Here is a 23,300-nt window from a genome sequence, read left to right on the forward strand (position 1 = left end):
GCCAGGCTTGGTGGAACCTGGGGACCCTGGAGACCCCGGGGACCAGGCTTCCCAAAAACAGTCATAAAGAATCCTCTCTCAGAGGCTTTGGGGTAGGGGGTCTGCTGCCTCTCTCAGAGGCTTTGGGGTAGGGGGTGTGCTGTGTAATTGGGTGTAACTGTCCCCTGGGAAGCACTGAAGCAAGTTCAGCCATCCTTCGGGTTAAAAATAAACAGGTGTGACTGATAACCGTGCAACTGAAAACAAAACCCTGCAAGCAACAGGCAATAACTGCTCCATTCTTTAACACCAGGATTTATTTACCTGGGAGTTTATTTTGATGATGAGAAATCCATAACGGTGAGTTTGGTGATTTCGGCGAGAAATTTTTAACTGGGTGCAGACCTGAGGTTTTAACCCAGTTTGAGCACCTTGCACGGACCCTCACAGCCATGGGATTTGCTTGGATATGCTAATGGGAAGAAACTGTGCCCAGAATCTGCTGTGCTTTCTGCTTTTGTTTCCTATGGGCAAGTTTCCTGGCCAACGATGCTGAGAATGACTCATCCCACGGTCAGGGATCCAGTGATGGCTGTGGCTAGAGGGGAGAGTTGGCTGGGCTGGGGTCAGCTCAGACCCCCCGCCGAAAGTACACCTGAGCATCTCCACTCAGGGAGGAAGGAGTTTTAGATCTGGCTGTTATGGTCTGGTTCTCAGAGACCGGATAATGTTGGGATGAATGCATGGGCTTGCAGAAAATGCCTGACTAGAACTGCTTGGGGGAGGATCCCCTGAGTGCAACATGAATCGTTCTCCCCTGAATGGTTTTTGCTGACTGATTGGGCTTTAATTCACTGTCTGCCGAGGGCTTGGGGGCTGAAAACAGAGGACAGAGGACAGAGGTACTTTGCCAATACAAAGGCAAGTATTGGACGAAGTTCCTGCAGGGAATTGAGGAAGAGCTGGCCCAGGGGTGAGGTGACAGGTGGAGGGAAGATGGAGGGGAAGGAGAAGGGAAAGAGGCATAGACACAGTGACGGTGAACGCCTTGCCATCATCGTCATCAGACTCATCACAGAGAGCATCCAAGGAGACCTCATGGGCTAAGCACTTCCTAGGTGCTAACACATTTAATCTCCACGAACATCTTGCGAGGCGGGTACCGTGATTGACTACATTTTCAGAATGGGGAAACTGAGGCACAGAGAGGGGAAGTAACTTGCCTTGTAAGGAACGGGGCTGCATGTCCAAGCCAGGCAGTGTGGTTCCTGCACTGGTCCTAAGAGTCCCTGATGAAACCGGGTTGGTCAGGTTAGAAGTGAATGAAAGTTTCCTCCATGCTGTTGGTGGCAATTCTGTCTGGGAGGGTCAGATCTAAGATGTCGAAAAAAATCCCCTTTTTGTCACTTACTGCTGTGTCACCTTGAGCAAGTTACTTAACCTCTCTGAGTCTGGTTCCTCGTCCATCAGACATACTTCATACGGTAGTCGGGATGACAGAGTGCGCGTGCGTGGTGCCGCGTACAGTAGCTGGCAGGGAACAGACTCCCCACACCCCTCCCGCTCCGTGCAGCCACAGTACAGATGCCCCATCTCCACACCTGAAGCATGTACCTGCACGCACACATGTACTCCTCTGTGCTGTGTCCCTGCTCAGGTGAGCACTCACATGCACCTGCATGCATTTCCCTCCCTAGTCCCGTCCCCAACTCAGGGTGGTGGGGGCACCAGCCAAGTAGTCCCCTAGCCACACACCCAGGCATTGCTCCGAAGTCCTTTCTTCCTCTCTCATCCTCACATCCTATCACCATGGGCAACCAAGCCTTGAATATTTCCCAAACTCACCTTCTCCCTAATTTTCCCCTACCCCCCACCCCGCCCCCAGCGCAAAGTTCTCAGCTGCTTCCTATCCTCCGGCTTGCCTTGCTATCCCCCTCCACCCACCCTCTGCACAGTGGCAATCAGAGCAACCTTTCCCAATCCCCAATCTGACCTCCACTTAAAACCCTTCCAGGAAGCCTGGCCAAGCAGGATGTGAAACTCAGAAGCTCTGAGGAGAAGTCTGACAGATTTGACTAAATAAAGATCTAAAGCTTCTATATGGCCAAAGAGACCATAATCCAAGTTAAAAAGACAAACAGCAGACTAGGGAAAATATTTCCAACACATACATCAGACAGAAAGTTTGAAAATTCCTAATATACTAAAAGCTCCTTTATATCAATAAGAAAAAGGAAAAAGAAAAAGAAAAAGAAAAAAAGAAAGAAAAATGGGCAAAGATATGAACAGTCAATTCACAGAGGAGGAAATGCAAAAGGTCCACAACCGCATGAGAAGATGCTCAGCCTCGCTGCGGAGAAGGCAAGTGAGTGCTGAAACCACAGCAAGACATTTTCCTGGATGAGCACAAATTAAAAAGCTTGATAATGTTCAGTGCGGAGGATGGTGTGGGGAAATGGCCAGCCACAGATACCAAGGGTGGGAGCGTAAACTGGCCAAACCTTTTGGAAGAGCACTGTGGTGGTACCTATCAAAATGTAATAAACGTACCCTTCAGCCAGGCAATTCCATGTCTAGAAATCTATCCTACCCAAATGCTTACACATGTCAGCAAGATATATATACAAGGATGGTCACTGAAGCGTCATTTGCAAGAGTGAAAGATTGAAGACAACCTAAATATTCCATCAACCCAGGACTAGTTACATAAATTACACTCTGGCCAAATAAGGGAATATTAGGCAACCATTAAAAGGGACACCACTGATCTGTGTGCCGTGACAGTGACAGATGCCCACAACACACTGGAAAGTGAAAAAGGGAAGTTGTAGAGTAATGTGCATAATATGACTCTATGTCTTTTTTTTATAAAGTAATATACAGGGATGCCTGGCTGACTCAGTCACTGGAGCATGTGACTCTTGATCTTGGGGTTGTGGATTCGAGCCCCACATTGGGTGTAGAGATTAGTTAAAAATAAAATCTTAAAAAAATTAATATACAACAAGTATGTTTGTAAGGCACAGAAAAAAGTTCTGGAAGGAGGCACACCAGACCAATAACTGTGAGATCTTGGCAGAACGATTTAAGGGCAAAGAGGGAACTTCCATACTTAACAGGGCACACATCTACTGTTCCGATGTTTTTGCATGAGCAAATACTAAAAAAGAAAAAATACCCCATTCCATGGCCCCTCACAGGCTGCAAGGCAAATTCCTCAGTGTGGCCCCCAAGGTCCCTCAGGACACAGCGCTTGTGTGCCACCGGCCTGGGATCTTCCCTTGACCTGCTCTTAAGTCTAGACACAGCCGGAACCCTTGCATGTCCCCCAAACTGCCTCTGGATCTTCGTCTATGTGGTTCCCCCTCCTCAGCATATCCTTCCCTGCCTCTGGACCTCATCTTTCAAGTTGCTGCTCATATGTCAGCACATTCTGGAAACTCTCCCTCAACACTCAGCCTTCAGGCCCCCTTGCATGGCCATGGTGACGACTGACGGTCAGGGAGCCACACTGTGTATCTGTGTCTTTACTGTGTGCTTTCCACTGTGTTGACTGCTCTGATCCTCAGAGCAACCCCAGGTAGGTTTGTCATCACCTCATTGAACAGATGAGGAAACTGAGGCATGGAGAGATTCCAGTCATTGGCAGAGCCAGTGAGTAGAGCCAGGGAGAGTGCCCATGAAGCCCTCCACCAGCACTGGACTTGCCTTATTCTTGCCCCCCACAACCTGGGCCCAGGGAAGTCCTCTGGGGCCACCAGCCAGCCCCCCAACCTCACCATCCAGGGCTCCAGTGAGCATCCGGCCAGCCGTGGGGCTGGGACCAGTGCTGTGAGGGGCTAGTGGGCCCAGGACTGCTGAGGAAAGGGTCGAGTTTGCAGAGGTGCGGCCCTTCCCAAGGCAAGGCCCCTGCTACCTCCCGAGCACCTAGTGCGTGCCAGGCCCTGGGGGTACCTGGCCTGGGAAGCCGGGGCCCCACCTTCCACACAGCTGCCAAGTCAGACATAGGAAAGCCAGGAGGCTCGGGGCGGGGGGTGGGGAGGCGGGCAGGAAAGAGCTGTAGGACAGTGCTCAGGGAGGGTGGTGGGGGACTTCTGACTGCAGTGACAGCAGACAGGGTGTCTCCATGAAGGAAGTGGCATTTGGGCCCAGCCTGGAAAGATGAAGGGGGTTTGGGCAGATGGAGTTGGGGAGGGGAACTCCAGGGGGTTGGAACAGCTTGAATAAGGGCCTGGGGGTGGGAAAGCGTGGGGCGGGCTGGGGAAGAGTCACTGGTTCTGGCTGGAGGATGCAGCGAGGAGGGAGGAGGGATGTGGCAGTGGATGGGGAGGGAGGTGGGGGGGAGGCTTGGAGAGACGGAGGGAGGGGGAGTGCCCGGAAGCAAGAGGGGGTAATCTGGAGGGGTGGCTTGGCCTAGGATTTGAGCTTGTCAGGCAAGCTTCACCTTTGCACTTAGCGGTGTGAGTTGGACCTAGTTCCTGACCTTGCTCGCTTCCTTCACCTGTATAAGTACCTTCCCAGACTGCTGAGGATTCAGTGAGACAGTGGTTTAGGGAGGGGGAGCATGGTACCTGAGGACAGAGGGCTGGCTCCCTGGGGCCATCTCCTGTGGAGTGTGAACTCGTGTGTGCGCAGAAAGTGTCCAAGTGCCATCCTGTGTTTACATTCGAGATAATGTGACTTCAGACCCTTTAACCTTAAAGACAGATGAGAGGCAGAGCCCCATGATCTTGACAATTTCCCCATGTGAGTGGTGGGTGGGCACGCTGGGTGGTTTCTCTAGGCCTGGGTTTTCAGAAAGGAAAGAAGAAGGGAAATGGGGAAGAAGAAGAATCGGGAGGAATCTAGTGGAGTCAGGAGAGGGGAGGGGCAGGGATGAAGACAGCAGGAGAGCCTTGTTCCTGGGGCTCAGCCCCTCCCTAGCCGGGACCCTCCGCTTCCCTCACTCCTCACGCCCCAGACGCCAGTCTGATAGGCCCAGCCAGGTAGGGGTGGAGGAGTCAGAAGCGGAGGCCTCCTGCCCCCCAGGACAAGTCCATTCCCTGGCAGATGCACACGAACAGCAGTGAGCCTGCCTGGAGGCCCGAAAGCTCTGGGAACTCGCCCCACCGGGCTAGTGCAGGCTCAGCACCTCTTTCCTCTTGGATGAGATGGATAAAAATGCTTGCCTTGTAAGGTAACATTATCAGCCCAGTACCCCGTACCCCGGCCAACCCTTTCCACACACGAGGCCCTTGGTTCACCAGGAGCTTAGGGTGGCCTGGGGGCATCCCAGCCAGTTCTCGTAGGGAGAACTGCTCACCTGAGGCCCCCGCAGCCACCGCTGTGGGCACCGTCCTCCTCACCTCTGGCAGACCAGTCTCAGCCTCCCCACGGGGCCCTGCTTCCAGCCCCTCCCCGCCCCCCATCTGCCGTTGGAGGAAGCTCTTAGTGCGGATCCAGAGCCCCCAGCCCTCTGGGTCTCCCCCACCTCAGCTCTGATCACTCGGTGCCTGTTTGCTTGTCACCTCCCCCACCAGCCTTGTGGGCAGGGATCTGACTCATCTTGGCCATTCCAGAGACAAGTGTGGGGCCTGGCACAGGAATCCTGCCCACAGGCAAGAGAGCGGGGCAGTGAGGATGGACAAACAGGTCTGTTCACCCTTCCCACCCCAGCACCCGTTAGTTACTCTGTTTGCAAATCCATGACAATGCTGGGCTAAGTATGGGGCTGGGGTCAAGGCTCCTCTAGGACTGGGATCAAGGTTCAGTCTGTCCAGGATCAAGGCTCAGTGTGGGGGTAGGGTCAGGTCTCACTAAAGGAAGTTTTCTGCCTCCCCCCCCCCCCCCCCCATGAAAGACTCAGGACTCTCCCCAGCCTTACCCGCTGCTTGAAAACAACATGTTCTGCCCTTTACGTGCAGGGGCCTGTCTTCTGGGTCCTCATTATGCCCACCTTCTACCCTGGCACATCCCGTCCTACGCTCCACCTCACACAGCTATGCTGGGATTCCCATATTCCCTTTACCCCAGCCCCCACCTGACCCCAGCAAAAGTGGCCCAAAGCAGGAAGTACTTCCTTGCAGTCCTAACTGGCCTTCGGAAACGCAGCAAGGATCCGTCCTTCTGGCACGGATACATTCCCAAGTCAAGGAGGAGTGGTTGGCAGGTTATCTCAGATTTCTCGATTATCCACCCCACTGCCCTCACTCCATTAGCCCAGATAGAGCCAACGGAGGTAAAGCCAGGTCTGGCTGAACATGCAGGTAAAGGCGTCCACTGGCCCATGCAATGAGATGTGATACCCAAAATGACCCCGCCACTCGCAGTGCCTGAAATCCCTCCTTTGTGCTCCTTGCTTTAAGCCACCCTTGCCAAGCCCCCCTCTGAAACCTCTGTTCTGGGTCAGTGATCAGCTCTGAGTGTGGGGAATGTTGGATCCCTCAGCCCTGGGAGACTTAGGCCTAGCCCAGTCCCGGCTCTCGCAGCTCGGAAATGGGAGCTGCACCAGGGGCTGCCCTGGGTGGGCAGCAGAGCCAGGCTTACTTCCAAGATTGGGGGATGCACCCACCCTTCCACCCCCACCCACGCAGCCAAGCCCCCCACCATCTCTGCTGCTCTCAAGCAGAGGGTCAAGTTGGTTTGCTGGCAAGACACATGGTTCTCCTTTTAATTAACTAAAGAAAAATCTAATCACTGCATTAAACTTCTCATTACTCCACTTGAATACCCGTTAAGTAAATTTAATTACCAAAGGATTGGGTTTCCCAGCCTCTTTCATTAGCTTCTGATAAGATGAAAAGTGGGGAGGGAGAAGGATGGGAAGCAGAACAATGTCCTTCCTGACCCATGGAGGGCAGGGTGGGCACCGTACCAGGGCTGCCATGGTCAAGCTTGGGTGTCTCCCCAGGGACAGGTTCAGCCCAGGGCCTTGGGAGAGACCCTCCCTCCCCAGCTGCCTCGCACTTGGCTGAATGCTTTAACCAAGGCCAGTCTTGGTTATTTATAATTTACACCCCACCACCTTCTAAAAGAGTTTGAGGCTGCTGAGAAGAGCACAGGCTGAAAAATAAGAAATCAGAAGAAGAAAAAAATGAGAGAGAAGAAGCCAGAGGTAAGGCCACTGAGCAACTGTATGCCAGCATCCTGAGCACTTACTAGACATGGGCCCCAAACTAGCTATGAGCTTCCTAGCAGCCAAGGCAAAGAGAGCAACACACTTTGGCACTGCTGCTGGAACCCCCAGAGTATCCATGAGGGAGTGCACACTGGACCTTGGCCTTTCCATCTGTAAAAAGGGTGGAGCTGGAGGAAGGACTACTGGAGAGCAACGTTGGCTGGAGCAGTGAGTAGAAGCTTCCTGGAGAGAGAGGAACCCACACAGGTCCTAAAGAGAGGATGGGGTAGAGAGCAAGAAAAGGCATAGCAGGTGGGGGAATCGCATGGCTGAGGTTGAAGGGAAAAACAAACAATTAGAGGGGAAGAGGCAGGGGGCAGAGGAAGGACAAGGAGGCCTGGGGTGGAAAGACTTCTCGAAAGGAGGGGATGAAGGTCCACCCCATCACCAGACCCCAGGGTGGAAGGGACTGGCCCTGCTGGCTGGGGCAGAAGGAGCCAAAGCCAGAGGAGGCAGCAGGCCAGGGGGCTCCAGGACAGGCCAGGTCGGGGACACAGGTCCTATACTAGATGGTGCCTGCCCAGAGCCCCTCCCCAGCCGCTGGGAGTGTGGGCTGCTTCAGCTCACGGCACCCCCTTCTCCAGAGAACCGCCCTCTGCCAACGGGGCCCACTACAGGTACTACAGGCATGGCCCATAGTCGGCGACTGACCGGTACAGGGTACAAAAGCCCGGCTGCCCCGTGTGGGCAGCAAATCTACGGTGTCAACTCTACTCCAGGGCCCCCGGGACCAGCCCAAGCCTAGACTTTCCCTGAGACCATGATCTCCCTCATTCCTGCCCCAATTTCTTCTCTTCCTCCCTTCTCCCAAGAGCCCATGCTCCCTAAGTCTCATGTTCACAAATCCTTGTCTCAGACTTTGCTTCTAGGGATTCTGACTGACCATTCTCACTCTGCAGCTCCTTCCACGTTTGAAGAAAACAGGATGTTGCAAACTCCCCAGGAGGGAAATAGAAGGGGAAGAGAACGAGGATGTACAGAGTAGCTGCTAGATGCCCGTGCTTCCCATACATCATTTCAAGTAGCTCTGAGAGCACCCTTACCAAGGGTTCTGCATCAGATAAGGGAACTGAGGCTCAGAGAGGCATAGGGATTTGCCCAAGGACACACCACACATCTGCATCTATCTGGGACTGGCTTCAAGCTGTCCAAGCTGGACAGACTCCACCGATCATTTGTCACTTGTCTCCCTCAGTTGGGGGTGACTTCTTCCACCAGCTAGATCCCAAGCTTCCTTTGGGAAACACCCTCCCCTCATTCCTGGTCACATGGTTGGGGAAGGACAGACCCTGACCCCCAGCACCTTTATGTTTCCAGGACCTGTGGACGCAGTTAAAGGGTCAGGACAATCCAAACGAGGATCCAATAGGGCCCAAGAGATCAATCCCAGCACTTTTATTTGTTCTATCAAGAATGCAGAATTTGTCTCCAACCCTGACCCCAGATTTAAACCTGGAAGCATGTTGCCCCAGAAACTGTTGGCCGACATCTTGTGACCATGTCATGTGAAATGCTCCTAGGAGTGGAGGTGAAGCATAGAAATACAGATAGAAAACAGGTCCTGGTCACATTGTTTGAACCACTGGATCAAATCCTGCCTGAAGCCCAACCTACTTCTGACCCTTCAGTTACATGAGCTGATAATTTTATTTTATTTAAACAGGTTTTTTGCTACTTGCAACCAAGGGGATTCTGACAGACACAGTATTCAGAAAGGTATCTTTCCTATTCCCAAGACCCAGAAGGCCCAGCTGAGTATCTCCAGGGGCCAGGGAGTGAGCAGAGTGGGGATGCCACCTACCGTGACTGCTACTGTGCCCCTCTGAGTCCTGAAGCTTGAGGAGTCCCCAGGCTGGGGTGAGGAGTGAGCTTGGAAGTTGGTCCAAGGGCTGCACAGGGACAGAGTCCTGTAGATGCAGGTGGGGGACTGTGTGGCCTCACAGACTCAGGGCAGCCAGGACATGGCCATGGGATCCCTGGAAAACAGGAGAAACAAGAGTGAGCAGTGGGGTTTATGGGGGGACAGAGGGGCCCATGGGCGCAGGGGTAGGGCAGAAGGCGGCTACACTTCAGCAAAGGTGAGAGCCAATTTCTCTTCATTTCCTCATACCTTGCCTCGTATTTCCCCTATTCACTATACCCTGCCCCCACCCCGTACCTCTCCCTCCCCCTGTGACACCTCCAGGCTGCAGAAAAGCAACTGTGGGAGGGAGGGGCTCCCTCTGACAGGAAGGGAGAGGTGGGGGACAGGTGTGGCCAGAATCCCTGGGTAGCCAGCGCGTGTGTGCCTACTGCTGGGGAGAGAAGCAGCTTCACCCTCACGCTTGGGCTCACTTCTCACGGCTCCTCTCCCAGCAGGTGCCCAGAGCCGACTTAGGGCCTGAGGCAGCCAGAGCAGGACAAGATGAGTGAGGTGGCCATCTTCTCTGCTCCCTAGTCTAGACTTCTAAAAGAATCCCAGAGAGGACAATGCTTTCCCCAAGGGAACCAGTGACGTTTCAGGCAGGGGGCAGAGAGCAGCTCCGACTGCCCCCCAGCTGCCCTCCCGCCTGAGGAATCAGGAGACCACCTACTCTGTCTTCATGCCAGCCTCCCTTGGGCACTGTCCCCGGCTGGGGCCACCCCTCTTGGGGCCCATACACTTGCCCAGCTTCTCTCAGAGGCCACACTAGGACCTCTTGGGAGAGAAGCAGTCACGGATATTTCAGACTCTGGACACTACCAGAGGTCCCGGCCTGTGCAAAGTCACAAAGCCTTGTTAGGCCCTTAATGAGTCCTCGGAGCTCAGGGCTGCCGGCCTTCTTCTTGGTTCCATAAGAAGGCATGATGACAGAGATCCCGAACCACAGCACATTAGGGCTGATTGGATTTCTGGAAATGTCTCTAGACCAGCCCAGTCCCACAGAGCTTTCTGCAGTGAAGGGAACGTTCTATACCTGTGCGGCCCAGTGTGGTAGCCACTAGCCACGATGGGATTCGGAAACGTGGACAGTGTGACTAAGAAACTGATTTCAAATTTTTTATTTAATTACTTTATATTTAAATCAAAATAGCCACAGGTGGCTAGTGGCGACCAGAGGAGACAGTGCAGCTCTGGACCAAGCCTTGCCCAGCCCCTGGCCACAGCACACGAGGAAAACGGAGGTCCACAGACAGGAAGGGATTTGCTCAAGGTCAGACAGTATGTGACAGAGACACAAAGGCCAAAGCAGAACCTTGTTCCTCCAGCTCCTAGTGCCACTGCCCGCCCCACGGTGGCCTCGTGTCCTCCCACCACGTTCGGCCCCGTCACACTAGATGCCCTGCCTTTCCCCTCGTGCTCAGGGCTCACGCTGGGTGTCTCACTGCCGCCCCCCGAGCAGGCTATCAGGCCACCTTGGAAGGGACCCAGCTCTCCCAGCCACTGCCGCTGGCCCGTCCCTCCGTCCTTCCGACAAAGCAGCCTCAACCAATGTCCCTGAAGTTGCCTGGGGAAATCATCCCCCAGAAGGAAGTGCTCTGGGCACACAGATGTTCATGGAAGGGTTATTTATAACGGCAAGATACTGGAAGCCGCCTAAACATCCCACAACAGAGATGACAAAGTGCATCGTGACACCTCCACTCGAAGGACTATTACACGGCCATTAACAGTGATAACCATGGAACTCTAACAACATTGAACAAGAAAACAGAGAAGATGGGTGGGGGGGGTGGACAGCAGCGGTGGCCAGGGCCCCGCGCCCACTGAAGCCCGCACAGCCGTGATCCCCCGCCCCGTGCCGCAGCGTCATGGGGGGCCGATGACATAACCACTTTACAGATGGACGAGCGGAGTCCAGAGAAGCCACGCGTGCTCCTGGTTATAGGGGGAGTAAGGGCAGAGTCGGGGCCTGCGCTCTCGCTTTCTGACCCTCAAGCCAGACTTCCACGGTGGCTTCTTCTTGCCATGATGGCGACATCATGGATGCCCCTTCCTTTCCATTTATTTACTCCTCTTATTTAACAAACACATACAAAGTGCCCGGCACCTTTTGCAGTGCTTTCTAGATGTTGACTCGTGTAATCTGCACAAGAACTGTAAGATGGAGCAATTATGACGCCCTGATTTTTTTTTTTTTTTGGACAAGGAAAGCAAGGTATAGAGAGATGAAGCCACTTGTCTAAGGTCAAGAGCCCCTTGAACTCCCCGCACGTTTGGCAAGGTTCCAGCATTGTCTTCGCAGGAAAAGGGCAAGGAGACAGGGAGGGATCAGTTGTTGCCTTGGGTGGGTGAAAACAAGTGTGTGCGTGTGTGTGTGTGTGTGTGTGATTTCCCTTTTAAATTTCATAAAAATTCTTTTTATGGCAATTGAAAGAAAAAAGTTCAAGAAATAAAATAAATGTCTCAAAATCTGTCTTTAAAAAACAAGCACACACACACGAAATGAAAACATATCAAGGTCAAGCTCCTGATGCCTCCTCCAAGAGACCTCCGCTGTGAACATAATCCACCTCCCAGCAGCAAAGCTCCTGTCTCCAGGCTTTTCTGCTCACTTCCTGTTGCCCTGGCCACTCCCTCCTGCCTGGGCGAGATCCTCACCTCAGAGGTCAGTGGGGAGCGGCCCTGGGTGGAGGCAGACTTCAATAAACGCCTCCCGCCCCTCCGCACAGCGCCGCGGGCCAGTGGGCCCGCTGCCTGTGGGGTCCAGCCACTGGCAAGGGCTGACCTCGAGAGGCCACGGCATCCGGGCCTCTGCCTCCAGCCCCAGCCAGCCCCATTCCACAGGTGGAGAGACTGAGGCCTAAGGGGTGAAAGACCTCAGCGGAGGTTACACTGCTACCGAACAGTGACACACGTACTTGCGCACACACACATGTGACCCATATGTTCCTGCATGCCGTGCTTCAGGTTCATGGCCAGCCCTCTCACTGAAGGAGCAGATGATTCCCAGCTTACCCACATGCACTCTCACACACACAATCGTTACATCATTAACTGCTACCATATCCACAATTGTATAATTTGCTATTTCTCCTTTACATGTTTCTGTGTTATTTTTCATCTTTTCACCACATACTTGTTGAGCCTTTACTACATGCTAGGTGTATTATAGATGCTGAGAATTCAGTGGGCTACAAAACAGACAAGTTTGATGCTCTCGTGGGGAGGGGGGTAAAGATGATTAGCAAATAAACAAGGAAGATAACTGCAACAAGCAACAAGTACAATCAAGATAATTAAACCAGGTAACAGGAGAGAGAGGTCCTGGGGTGGGGCTAGCTGGTGGGTCAGGGAAGGTCTCTGTGCAGACGCCATACCCGAATTCACACCTAGAGGATAAGGAACCAGCCTCACCTTGAGCCGGAGGAGGAGGAGAGCAGAGACGGGTGGGAGGCCGGTGTTTCTGGGGCCTGGCAGGAGGTGGGCAGAGGTGGGAACAACTGTGAGAAATGAGGCCACAGAGGGAGGTCGGGGCCTCGGGGCCAAGGTCGGGGCCTTGGGCTTCGCCTCCGGGGTGATGAAAAGTCACCAGGGAAGGGCTGTGAGGTCTTCTTCGCTGTGAAAAGTTCCCTGGGGCTGCTGAGTGGAGGCTGGATTTAAAGGAGCGGGCACGGGAGCAAGGGCCCAGTGGGCTGGCTGTCGCAGCTGCCAACACAGAGTGACAAGGCTGGGCCCAGGTGAGGGAGGACTAGACGGATTCAGGGTGCGTGCGGGAGCAGGGCCAGCTCCTCCGAAGTTGGTGGGTGAGCTGGATGTGAGGGAGTGGGAGTAAGAAAAGGAACCACAGATGACTCTTATCTTCCACCACACACATGCCCTGCTTTTACCACTACCCCCCATACAATTTGCACGATTAGAAAATAACACCGCAGATGAGCAAGTACCACCCCCCACACCGAGTCTCGCGTGCCCCTGAGGCATCTTACTTCCAGAGCCCCTGCTCTGTTCCCTGTCCTGTGTGTGGTGCCTGGGGAGGAGCAAGACTGGGTCCCGCCCTCAGGCTGACAAGATTGTCCGAAAAGGCAGGATAGGAGAGGGTTCGGGGGCTGCCCCAGAGCAGGCCCCCAGCTGGCTGCACCTGTGAGCAGCAAGGCTGGGGAAAAGCCGGCTTCAGAGCCCTTGCACCAGCCCCTGCTAGCCCCCCTGCTAGCCATGGGACCCTGGGGAAGTTCTTCCACATCCCCAGACTCGCTCAGCCCCCTCATCTTCCGAGTGGCTACCACCATCCTCCCACATAAGGCTGTGATGAAGGGTCGGTGAAATGAGACATGTCAAGAACTGGCATTTGTAAATATTAGCGTCCTTCCCCTTTTGTTTTCAAAATGGGGCCAAAAAAGCCAATTCGGGCTTAGACCAGTAAGCTTCCCATCCATTCTAATAAGAAATTCTAGAAGTGCTGCACAGAACACAGGAAAGACAATGGCAAGTTTGAGTTCACTTACCAAAGAATCTTGCAGGATAACTACATGTTCCCTCTTGGCTGTTCGAAAGGATGACATGCATTCCAGCCAGCCAGGAGCGAGGCCCTCATGACATCCTTATGTAGGAGACAGAAAGCTATGCGCTGGCTCACTCAGTGGTTAGCTAAATAACCATGTCCAGGAATGTGGGAGAGTGGGTCACACTGGCTCTTGGGGGAGGATTCGCCCCTGGCAGTGGCAGGGCTGGTCCTTGGCCCTGCCCGGAACAACTTTTTTGGCAGAGACTAGGATGGAACCTTGAAGGTAGGTCCAGCCTGAGAGGGGTCAACTAGGGAGGCAGGGTCTCCTGCTCAAGGCCTTCCATGCACCCTAGGAATGGGCCACAGTATATAAAAGAGAATTACCAGAACCTGGGTAAGCTGAGTAGCTCCAGGACCTGGGTAAGCTGAGTAGCTCCAAGAACCACTACACAGAGAGGCCAGGGACTCTGGTCATGGACTCTGTGGAGCCTGGTGGCCAGGAGACAGAGAGGCTAGGTAAGCCAGTTGCTTCGGCTCTGGAGACAGTGCAGCTACTTCCAGAAAGCCATGCCCAGGCATCTATGTGCCTGTCTAGAAGGTATTTGATAACATGAAATCTGCCCATGCGGATCTTGACAGGAAGAGGTGGGCCTGGAACCATGTTCCCTGGGGAAGTCTCAAAAGGCCTGGTCAGGACATTAGGTCCCTGACAAAGACACTTAGCATTTATGTGCCCAGAGAGCTGACCTAAGTCCAGTGGAAAAAAAAGATTCTAGGGAGACAGATTTCTGTCCATCACGAGGAGTAGTGAGCTCCCTGTCCCTGGGGGCATGCAAGCAGAAGTCTGGGAACTATGTATGTTGGGTGGGGATTTTGCACTAAATGGGGAAGTTGCTTTCAACCATGGGTTTCTTTAATTCTATCACCATATGAATCAGGGCAAAGTGGGTGTCAGAGAGAGTGAAGGGAAAGGAAGGTCATGACCATAATGATAGTTATTATTAGTACTACATTATAGATCATTGCACATTCCCATATATTCTCTAACTGGATCTTCTGCCCATCCCCGGGCAGGATGATTAACCCCATTTATAGGATGAGGCAGTGGAGGCCCAGACAGGAAATGGGACCAGTCCAAGTTCCCACAGCACATCAGCCCCAGATTCCTTCTATGGCCCAACACCTAGGGGGCCTTCCCCTCCTGCACCCTCAATGGTCATCCCACCACCCCTGCCCCAGAAGGAGCAGAAATCTCTCCACCACGTGGGGATTTCATCCAGGTGCCGAGACTCCTCATTCCCGATGGTTAGAGATTCTTTTTGCCCAACCCCCTGGAACCTGGGAGGGGAATCCCAGCCCAGAAGGCTTCTCCTCCCTGGCTACCCAAGCCCTGCTCTTCCATTCTCCCTGCTCCGTCCCCTGGTGGTCCAGCCACAGCCCCTTATGTGGGTTCCTTCAAACCAGACCTGCATCCAGACACTAGGCTTTGCCCAGGAAGTGAACTCAAGAAGGGTCCCTCCCCCAGGCCTCATTCTCCTCAAACTTACACAGGCGGCTTGTGAGTGGGGGAACCGGAGCCCACCCTGCCAGGCACGCCTCCTGGCCACCTTCCCCCTTCCTAGCCAAGAGGGGCCGAGAGAGAGGGAGAGAGGGCATCTGGGCAGGGGCGGTGGTAGTCCCTGGGGGAGAGGACCCGCAGGGCAGCCGCATCCGGTACCGCTCCTCGCCCACAGCACGCCCTGAGCCCTCAGGATCCTTTTACTTTCCAGGTGAGGGAATGAAGGCTCAGAGAGATGAAGGAACTTGTCCAAGTTCAAAATATTAAATGGAACAGAAGAAACAGTTTTTAAGTCCTGGAGTCAGGGTTTGAACCCGGGACCAGCTGAATCCAACCACCTGGCGCTTTCGCGTGCCCCCTGCTGTCGGTACAGAAGTAGCAGGCTGCTCAGACAGGCGGCCTGGTGGGCAGAAGACAGGGGTGAGATGGCAAGACAGAGACACGGGGCAGCGGGGACGAATGAACCGACAAGTGGCTCCTGCAGGGGCCAGAACGAGACAGCTCCCGAAGCCACCCTCCTGATCGATGAAAGGCCACCAAGTGCCACCTCTGCTGCCATCTGCCCCTCAAATCTGCCCCAAGTGTTGCCTGAGTCCTTCCCCAGACATCCAGGCCTGAGCAGCAGACAAAACTCCTCCCTTGAGTCTCCCATTCTCGGAGGGTCCCAGGCCAGGGCCTGGGGGGGTCCGCCCTGGGGCAGGGGCCGGGGATGGGCAGAGGGAGTAGGGGGCCCGTCCTAGCCCCGGGCAAGACCGTCTGCCCAGCTTCCGCAGCCCACGCCCAGCCCGCGGGTGTAGCACGCAGACTGCCCACCCGCACGGCACACCCTCCGGCCCCATGTGGCCGAGCCGGGTGTCCCCAGGCCCTGCTGGCGGCCAAGTACAACCCGCCTGTCCTCAGAGCATGCAGGCTTTGAGCAACAGCCTCGCCACTGAATATTTAAGAAGGAAAATACTTTTTTTTTTTTCCAAGAAAGAGAGAGAGAGAAAGGGAGGGAGGAGGAAGCCCGCAAAAAAGGAGGAGGGAAAGAGGGAGGAAGAAACCTACCCCATCACTGCAGTCAAGGTCACAGGCATCGTTGTGGGGCGGCGCGGGCAAGGAGCCTTTAATCTGAGAGTTCAGGCTGAGGAAACTAAACGCTTGAAGCCGGAGTACATTACTGCCCTGAATGATCTGTCGGCTTCTATTAGGCTAAATATCTCTGTATAATGGGGAATTATCCTCTGAAAAGGCAAACTGCCGGCCTCTGCAGGGAGGGGGCGTGCGGCGGGAACCTCTCCTCATGAGGGATCTCCCGCGGGAGGGGGGAAGAGCAGGACCAACTCAGAAAGCCACCCCCATCCACACCCCCTCCCCGGAAAGTCACAGTCAGCAGCTGTTTGAGGCTTCTGGCGGGCGCCAGCCTCCCTCCCCCTCTTCCTCAGACTCTCCCTCACTCCCTCCACATAGGAGCCTGAAAAGATGCCAGACCGGGGGGTAGAGGCCTGACAATGCCTTGGTCACAGCAGGTGACCTGGGGGGAGTCCCTGAGCCTCTCGGAACCTCTGCGTCCCCACCTTTTAGACGGAGCTCGTAACAGCCACCCGAAGGCCGTACCGGGGCAGGGTATGAAGCTGGCCCAGCGCCCAGCAAGGTGGGTACCCAGGACGGTTTCACTCGTGCTGAGCCACCCACTGGGGAGGACCTCCCCCTCCAAGTCCCCTCCTCCTCCTCCTCACTCCCCACTGGGCACCATCACCTCCTCCAGGAAACACGCCCTCCAGGAACCCCACTCATGGGTATCTCCTACAGCCAGAAACCCAGAAACCCACCTTCTAGGCTCCCCCGCAGTGCCTAGTGGTTGTGTGCCTGTGGACACTCCAGCCTTAGGGGTTCCCTCGGACCAGGGCAGCATTGCCTCCTTCCCATCTTCCCCAGGCCCCCTTCTCGGACAGGGCACCTAGAACTGCCCAGATTTGGCAGGCTCGGAAGCAGGGGCTGGGTCCCCTGGAAGGTGACACTCAGGGGAAGGCGGTCAGCACCAGGGAAGCAGAGCCAGCAAGCCAGAAACCCCAGGACATGAGTCTGTGAGAGTAAAGTGGTGAGCAGACCGTCTGCAGGACTGTCAGGGCCCAAGGCAGGACTGAGGCTGGGTCAGAGCAGCACAGAGATGGGATTCGGTGCTGGGTTCCCTGCACAGGGTTGAGGTGCTGCAGGTTCAGACCGGGAGGACTCTTAGGGGTCAAGAGGGGCAGGGCTGACCTGGGAAGGGACAGGGCCAAATGGCTCTAGCTGGGTGGGGAACAGGGCAGGAGGGCTGAGAGCCAGGTGGGGAGATGCTGCAGACCCTCTGGCTCCTCAGGATTCCCGCGCCACTCTCAGTCTGCAGGAAACCCCTGGGACAGCTCAGGACCCCTCACTGCAGATCCAGCTACTGCTGTCTTGAGGCACGTGGCTGGGCCAGGAAGGCCCATTCTGAGGGCGAGTCCAGAACCAGTGACTACAACCCAGTGGGACATCAGAAAGGAAGGCCACCCTGAGGGTAGGAAGAGGCTGCTGTGCGCTCCCACATCCCACTGTAAACCCAAAGGCCCAGCCCAGAGTCCCCACAGCAGGCGAGGGCAACTTATTCCTTGATTCATTCAGCAAATGCTCTCTAATGCTTTCTGTGAACTAAAGGTACAAAAATTCCCAAGATCCTGCATCAGAGAGTTCACTGTCTAATGGGACAAGTGCGTAGGGGGGGCCCACAGTGAGATAAGGGATAATGACTCAGGGACTGTGTGAGAGTGAGAGCCCAAGTTGCTGGGGAAACAGGGTCGGGGGGGGGCCCAATCCAGGGGAAGGGTCTTTGAGAAGAGCCTTGAGGGAAAAGGAACTGGGTTTGAAAGCAATGGGGAAGGGCCCTGCAGGCAGAGGGTCAGCCTGTGCCAATGCCCAGGGGTACGAATGACGGGTACGGAGGGAGACAGCCCCTCTCCCCCGGGGAGGGCCTTGTGTGCAGAGACGGGGCTTTAGCTCTCGGCCCGAGAGCCACGAGCAGCTGGAAGGGTTTCAAGTGGGGCGTGACAGGCCCCAATCTGTGCTTCCGAAATATCACCCCAGCTGCCCCTGGGTCGAGGATGGAGGACACAGAAGATAGGAAGCAGTGAAAAGTTAGGACTGAGGCAGTGAGCAGGGGAGAGAAGCTGGGGCCCAAGGCAGGCAGAGGGCTGGAAAGGAGGGGAGGATGCATGAGGGACTCAGGAGGCCGCATATGCAGAGGGAAGGCCTTGGTTCTAACACCGAGGTAAGACAATAGCAGTGTCCCACTGAGCATGACAGGTGCTCAGTCACTGTCAAACTTTGCAAGCCTTTTTAAATCCAGGAGTTGCCTTGACCACGCAACATTCAGGTGAGCCGGATGAGCCAGGGATGGGTTACTTAGTTCACTAATTCAACAAGAATTTGTTGAGCGCCCGCTATGTTCCAGGCCTTGTTCTGACCTACTCAGCAGAACGGGGAACTGAGACCCAGGAGTGCTGCCGAGGAAGTTCCATGGCCACACGGCGTGGGTGGGCATCCACAGCTGCTGCCAGTCTCCAGTGGTGAGAGCTGGGGCGGGGCTCGGGCCACAGCCCGGGAGCCTGCGGGGCTGACCGGGGATGGCCACTGGCTCGGGGCACTCATATCCTCCAGAACTGGAGAATGGCTAGGAGCAAAAGCCACACAGGAGCTGTGGAAGGGGAAGGCCTGACAACAGGGGCTGGCTCGTGGGCCGGGACAGGAATGAGACTCAGTCTGGAGTGGAAGCACCTCTCCTTCCCCGACGGGGTGGGAAACCAGAGAGAAAGTATGAAATGAAAGGAGGCAGGTTCATGGTGCAAAGCACTGATCTCCTCTGTGGGCAGGAGGCCGGAAAGGGCAGACGGGGCATGGAGAGGGAATGGCTGGGCCTTCAGGCCCACTTGAGAGAGGAGGGGGCATGGAGGCAGGGCCAGAGGGTAAGAGCTGGGCTGGGCCCCCTGAGGTGGCTACAGGGAGGAGAGAGTCAGGGAGCCCCAGCAGGGAAGAGCAGGCCCCATGACCGCCCTAGCAGGTGCCCTGTGCGGTGGTCTCAGGCTGCCCTGTGCTCAAGGGGTGCTAAGAGTCTCCCCAGATTGTAGGCTCCCAAGGGCCCTATAGGTGTCTGGAAAAGCCAAGAGCAGCCTAACTGCCTCCAACTCCTGCTGTCACTGATGGGAGCCACCTGGGTCAGCACCAGAGTGACTCCTCCACTCTGGTTCCCAGTGGAGGCCCCAAGGCCAGCCTGTCCACACCAAGCACCTGCAAGCAGGCTCCCTGCTTCCCTGGGCCCTAGTGTCCTCATCGGTAAGCCTGGGCAACACCTGCCTCTCAGGTGCTCAGGTAGGGAGAGCAGCGCCCAGTGCCCAGTAGGTGCACCCAGACGACTGTCTCCTTCCCCTCTCGGGTGGCGGGGCCTCTTGGAGTCCAGTCCTCACAGAAGCCCCAGTGTCTGGCACACGCTTTTGCTCAATTAACTTTTACTGACCTGAGTTTAACTGCTAACCAGCTGGTAGCGAACTGAGGCGATCAGAATCTTGCCCGCTGGGGAGGGGGCTAAGAGGAAGGTGGACATCCATAGGAGGACATGGCAGATGCCCCAGGAGCAGACATGCAGATGCGGCAGAGGCCAAGGTTGTGGGGGGGACGGCAGAGGCCCCGTTCTCACCACACCCGTTAGTCAGGCGGAGCTGGCAGGGGAGCCGGTGAAGGGGACTGAGAGCTGGGGCTGGGGTGCACCCAACTGGAGGGTCCCTGGGCAGATGGGCCTCCTGGCTACAGGGCCCCTGATAGCACCCAGAGCCTTGAGAGCTGCTCCTCCAACCTACCCTTTCCCCACTTTGGAATCCACCCCACTGTGTGCCCTGCCCAAGCTAGAGCACTAGAAAGAAACTGAAATAAGTCAAAAGGAAGGAGGAGCCACTTCTGGGAGAAGGGGCAGAGCCTGGAAGGCTTCACAGAGGTGGTGGCTTTTAACTGCTCTGGGCCTCACCTTGCTCTTCCATGAAACGGGACTGCTATCCTCCCCCTCCTCCTCTTACTACTACTACCAATAATAATAGCTAAAGCATGTGGAGCACTAAAATCTGTGCTAGGCTCTGTGTGAGCACTTGGTGCCCAGAGAGACTGAGGTAGAGATGAGGCTGAGCCTGCCCTGCTCCTAGACTCCCTTTCACTGGACTGGCTTGTGGAGAGTCGACTGGGATCTAGGGCTTGGGTGGCAGGCAAGGTGGGTATCGCTGGTGGCCAAGGTCTGCGAGTTCCCAGTGTTGACAGCATCACTCTAAGAGGCCCTCCTGAGCTGGGTAAGTGGAATGGGGCTGGGGGCTGCAGGAGGGACGCTTCCAGAGCCAGGTCAGAGGCCACACAGTGTCTGCAGGGGCAGCTCAGCTTGGCCCTCACAGTGTACAAAACCCTGGTGCTGAGTGTGGCCTATACCTGCAGCTTCCTCCATGCTGTCCTCCCAGGACCAACCTCACCCACACTCCGGGTTCTAGAATTTCTTGGGCTCTAAGCAGGCAGGGGTGGAGGGAGAGGGAAGAGGAGAAAAGCAGCCGTGGCCGTCGCTGTGTGTCTATGCTGGAACTACACACCACCCCGGGCCGGTACAATTATTCCCACTTAACGAGGAAACAGGCTCCTGTGGGTAATGCCCCTTGCCCAAGGTCACAGCTGGGAGTGGCTGAGCTGGGACTCACACCTAGGACTGTCTGTTCCTCATGGACCAGGAGGTGCCAAAGGCCAGAAGGGCTCATGGGGCTGACGGTGGAAGGCACGTCAAAGCATAATCAGCAGGCCCAGGAGGGGTCTTTAGGGGCGGACTCTTCCTGACAGCCCTCCCAGTGCTGCAAACTGTCCCATACCCAGGGCTGGCGGGGCAGGCAGTTTGAGAAGATGAGGCAGGAGAGGGTGACAGAGGTCTCTCCTTTGACTTCCAGCAGCCCTCTGCCCCCTCACCCCTCCCCGAAAGCATCCCATCTTCCTGGTGAGATGGGGCACCTAGGAGGCCTTATGTTGCCAACAGGGCTTGAGAAGGACCTTTGCATGGGGCCGGGGGTGGGGGGTGGGCGAGGAAGTATGGTTAAGGGGAGATGACAGTCAGCCCAGAACTATGACAAGGCCACCTGTGGGCTGTGGCTAGTGCAGGGAGAGGGTAGGGAAGGCCCAAGAGAACAGAAGTCATGGTGCCTGGACTCCCACTGGTAGAGCATCATTCCTTTGAGTCCTCAGAGCTGTTCAGTTTCCACAAGGCTTCTGAGCCTGGGAGAGGCACCATCTAGGAATACTGGCAGTGGGAGAGAGGATGCTGAGGACCACCCCTTCCTCTCCTAACACGCTGTTTCTTGGCACAAGTGTCTTTCCCTCTCTGGTCCCCAGATGCCCCGTCTGCCATATGAGGTATCCAGGCCTAAAGGCTGGTGGACACCTAAGGGAGGTGGCAAGGCCCCAAATAAGCCACCCCTCCCAATGCCTGTATCGACTACAGGTTGCGAGCTCAGCATGATCCTCGCTGGCCGTCCCTTAACCTCTCAACAAGGCCATGATGCAGATAGCAGCACTCGATTTGCCAGGAGAACAAACTAAGGCTCAGGCATAAGGAGGGACACTCCAAGGTGTCCAGGAAGAACTCCAGACAAGCCCTACGGACCCGGTTTTGTTCAGCACTGGACAGCTCTTGGCGGCAGCCTTCCTGGCCCCCAGCCCTACACCCACAGCCTTAGCAATCCGTCCTCCTGCTAAACTTCACCCAGCCTTCCCCACTGCTCTGGCTGCACTCGCCTCTCCTGGGCTCCTGGCACAGCTGCGATCCGTGCACACAGGACTAATGGAGCCCTTGCTCCCTTCCACTTTTCTGACTTCGATCTCATTCTCTCAGCAGCTTCTTGAAGGCAGGGAACTCTCACCCTCTCTCCTTTCTATGCCCCAGTCTGGGTACATAATGGGGACTGGCTTCAGAGCAGGCAGATGTGGGTGAGAGCTGGAAAACTCTAGGCCCATCACTTTACCCCCCTGAGCTGCAGACGCCCTCGCTGGGACACAAGATGGTCCTGTCCACCTCACAGGCCTGCTGGGGTTTCCATCTCACAGGGCAGGTAAGCCATTCAAGGGGCTGCTGCTGACCCTCCCTCCTGGGACTTCACTCAAACTCTGGGCCACTCCTCCCCCATGAAACTGTCCAAATGACTTACAAATGGGCAGACTCTTATCACTGAAAATGTCTGAGAAGGGTCAGGAAGCCCCAAGACAATAGCTGGTCCAGTGCTCAGAATCCCACTGTTAGAATATGATTGCTCTGTGGGCTCATGGGCATTCAGTTTCCCCAAGGGCTTTGAGCCTGGGAGAGGGAACATCGAGGAACATCGGCAGTGAGGGATAGGGCCCCGGGGTGCTGGTCCCTCTTCTCTACTAACATACCATGTGTCTTGGCACAAGTGTCTCTCCTCTCTGGCCCTCAGTCACCCCCTCTGTAGTGTGAGGTGTCCAGGCCTACAGGGGAGTCCTCTTCACACTATGGAAAATGCCTGTAGGGGTGATGTCAGGGGTGCTGGGAAGGACCCTCCAAAGCTCTCAAATTCAAGGCCATGATTTCCAAATGCCTCCACTCGGTCTGTCCCCTTCCCTTCCAACAAAGGGGCAAAGCCAAATTCCTGGGCTTTCTGGGGCCCTACCGACAAGCCCCACCCATTCCCAGCCACTGTGAGGACAGGACCTGCCTACAAGCCTTGGACCTTGGAGGAGGGTCTCCTAGTCCATCCTCAGCCCCACCTGGCCTGCCCAGGGAGCTTCAGCCTGAGGAAGGCTGAACTGACAGCCCCTAGTGTATATGGAAAAGGGAATAAGATTCCATGGGGGGCCTGGGCGGGAAGAATTCTGCTGAGAGCCCCTCTCTGCCCCAGGGAGGGATGCTGAGGGAGCCTGGAAAGGGGGAAAGGGACAGAGAGATTTATCCCAGCTCAACCACATAACTAGCTGGCTGACCTCAGAAAGTCCCTTCACCTCTGAGTTCCAGGTTCCTGGTCTATAAAATGGGGAGAATAAAACACACACACACACAGTGTCTGGTACATGGTAAGTTCTGGAGGAGCTCCAGACATTATAACCAGATTCCTGGCCAGGGCTTTGGCTTTTCCACACCAAGGCCCAGAGTAAGTGACGTCAGCCTTGGGCACTTAAATAATAA

At 55.5% G+C, this 23,300-nt stretch overlaps 1 protein-coding gene across 6 annotated transcripts in view; it reads right to left on the bottom strand.

Moving 5' to 3' along the window:
* The window catches only part of LINGO1 (leucine rich repeat and Ig domain containing 1), a 189,270-nt gene that overhangs the window by 65,883 nt on the left and 100,087 nt on the right, over positions 1-23,300 (bottom strand). For all 6 annotated transcript variants that reach the window (XR_010404940.1, XM_045899646.3, XM_064570123.1 and 3 more), the window contains exon 3: positions 8,937-9,111. The gene's annotated coding sequence lies outside the window, so the exon portion shown is untranslated. The remainder of the gene's footprint in view (positions 1-8,936; positions 9,112-23,300) is intronic.

The sequence above is a fragment of the Mirounga angustirostris genome, unplaced genomic scaffold, assembly GCF_029215605.1.
Source record: "Mirounga angustirostris isolate CCGP_5_RB_7025 unplaced genomic scaffold, mMirAng1.0.hap1 SCAF_9, whole genome shotgun sequence".
Taxonomy (NCBI): Eukaryota; Metazoa; Chordata; class Mammalia; order Carnivora; family Phocidae; genus Mirounga; species Mirounga angustirostris.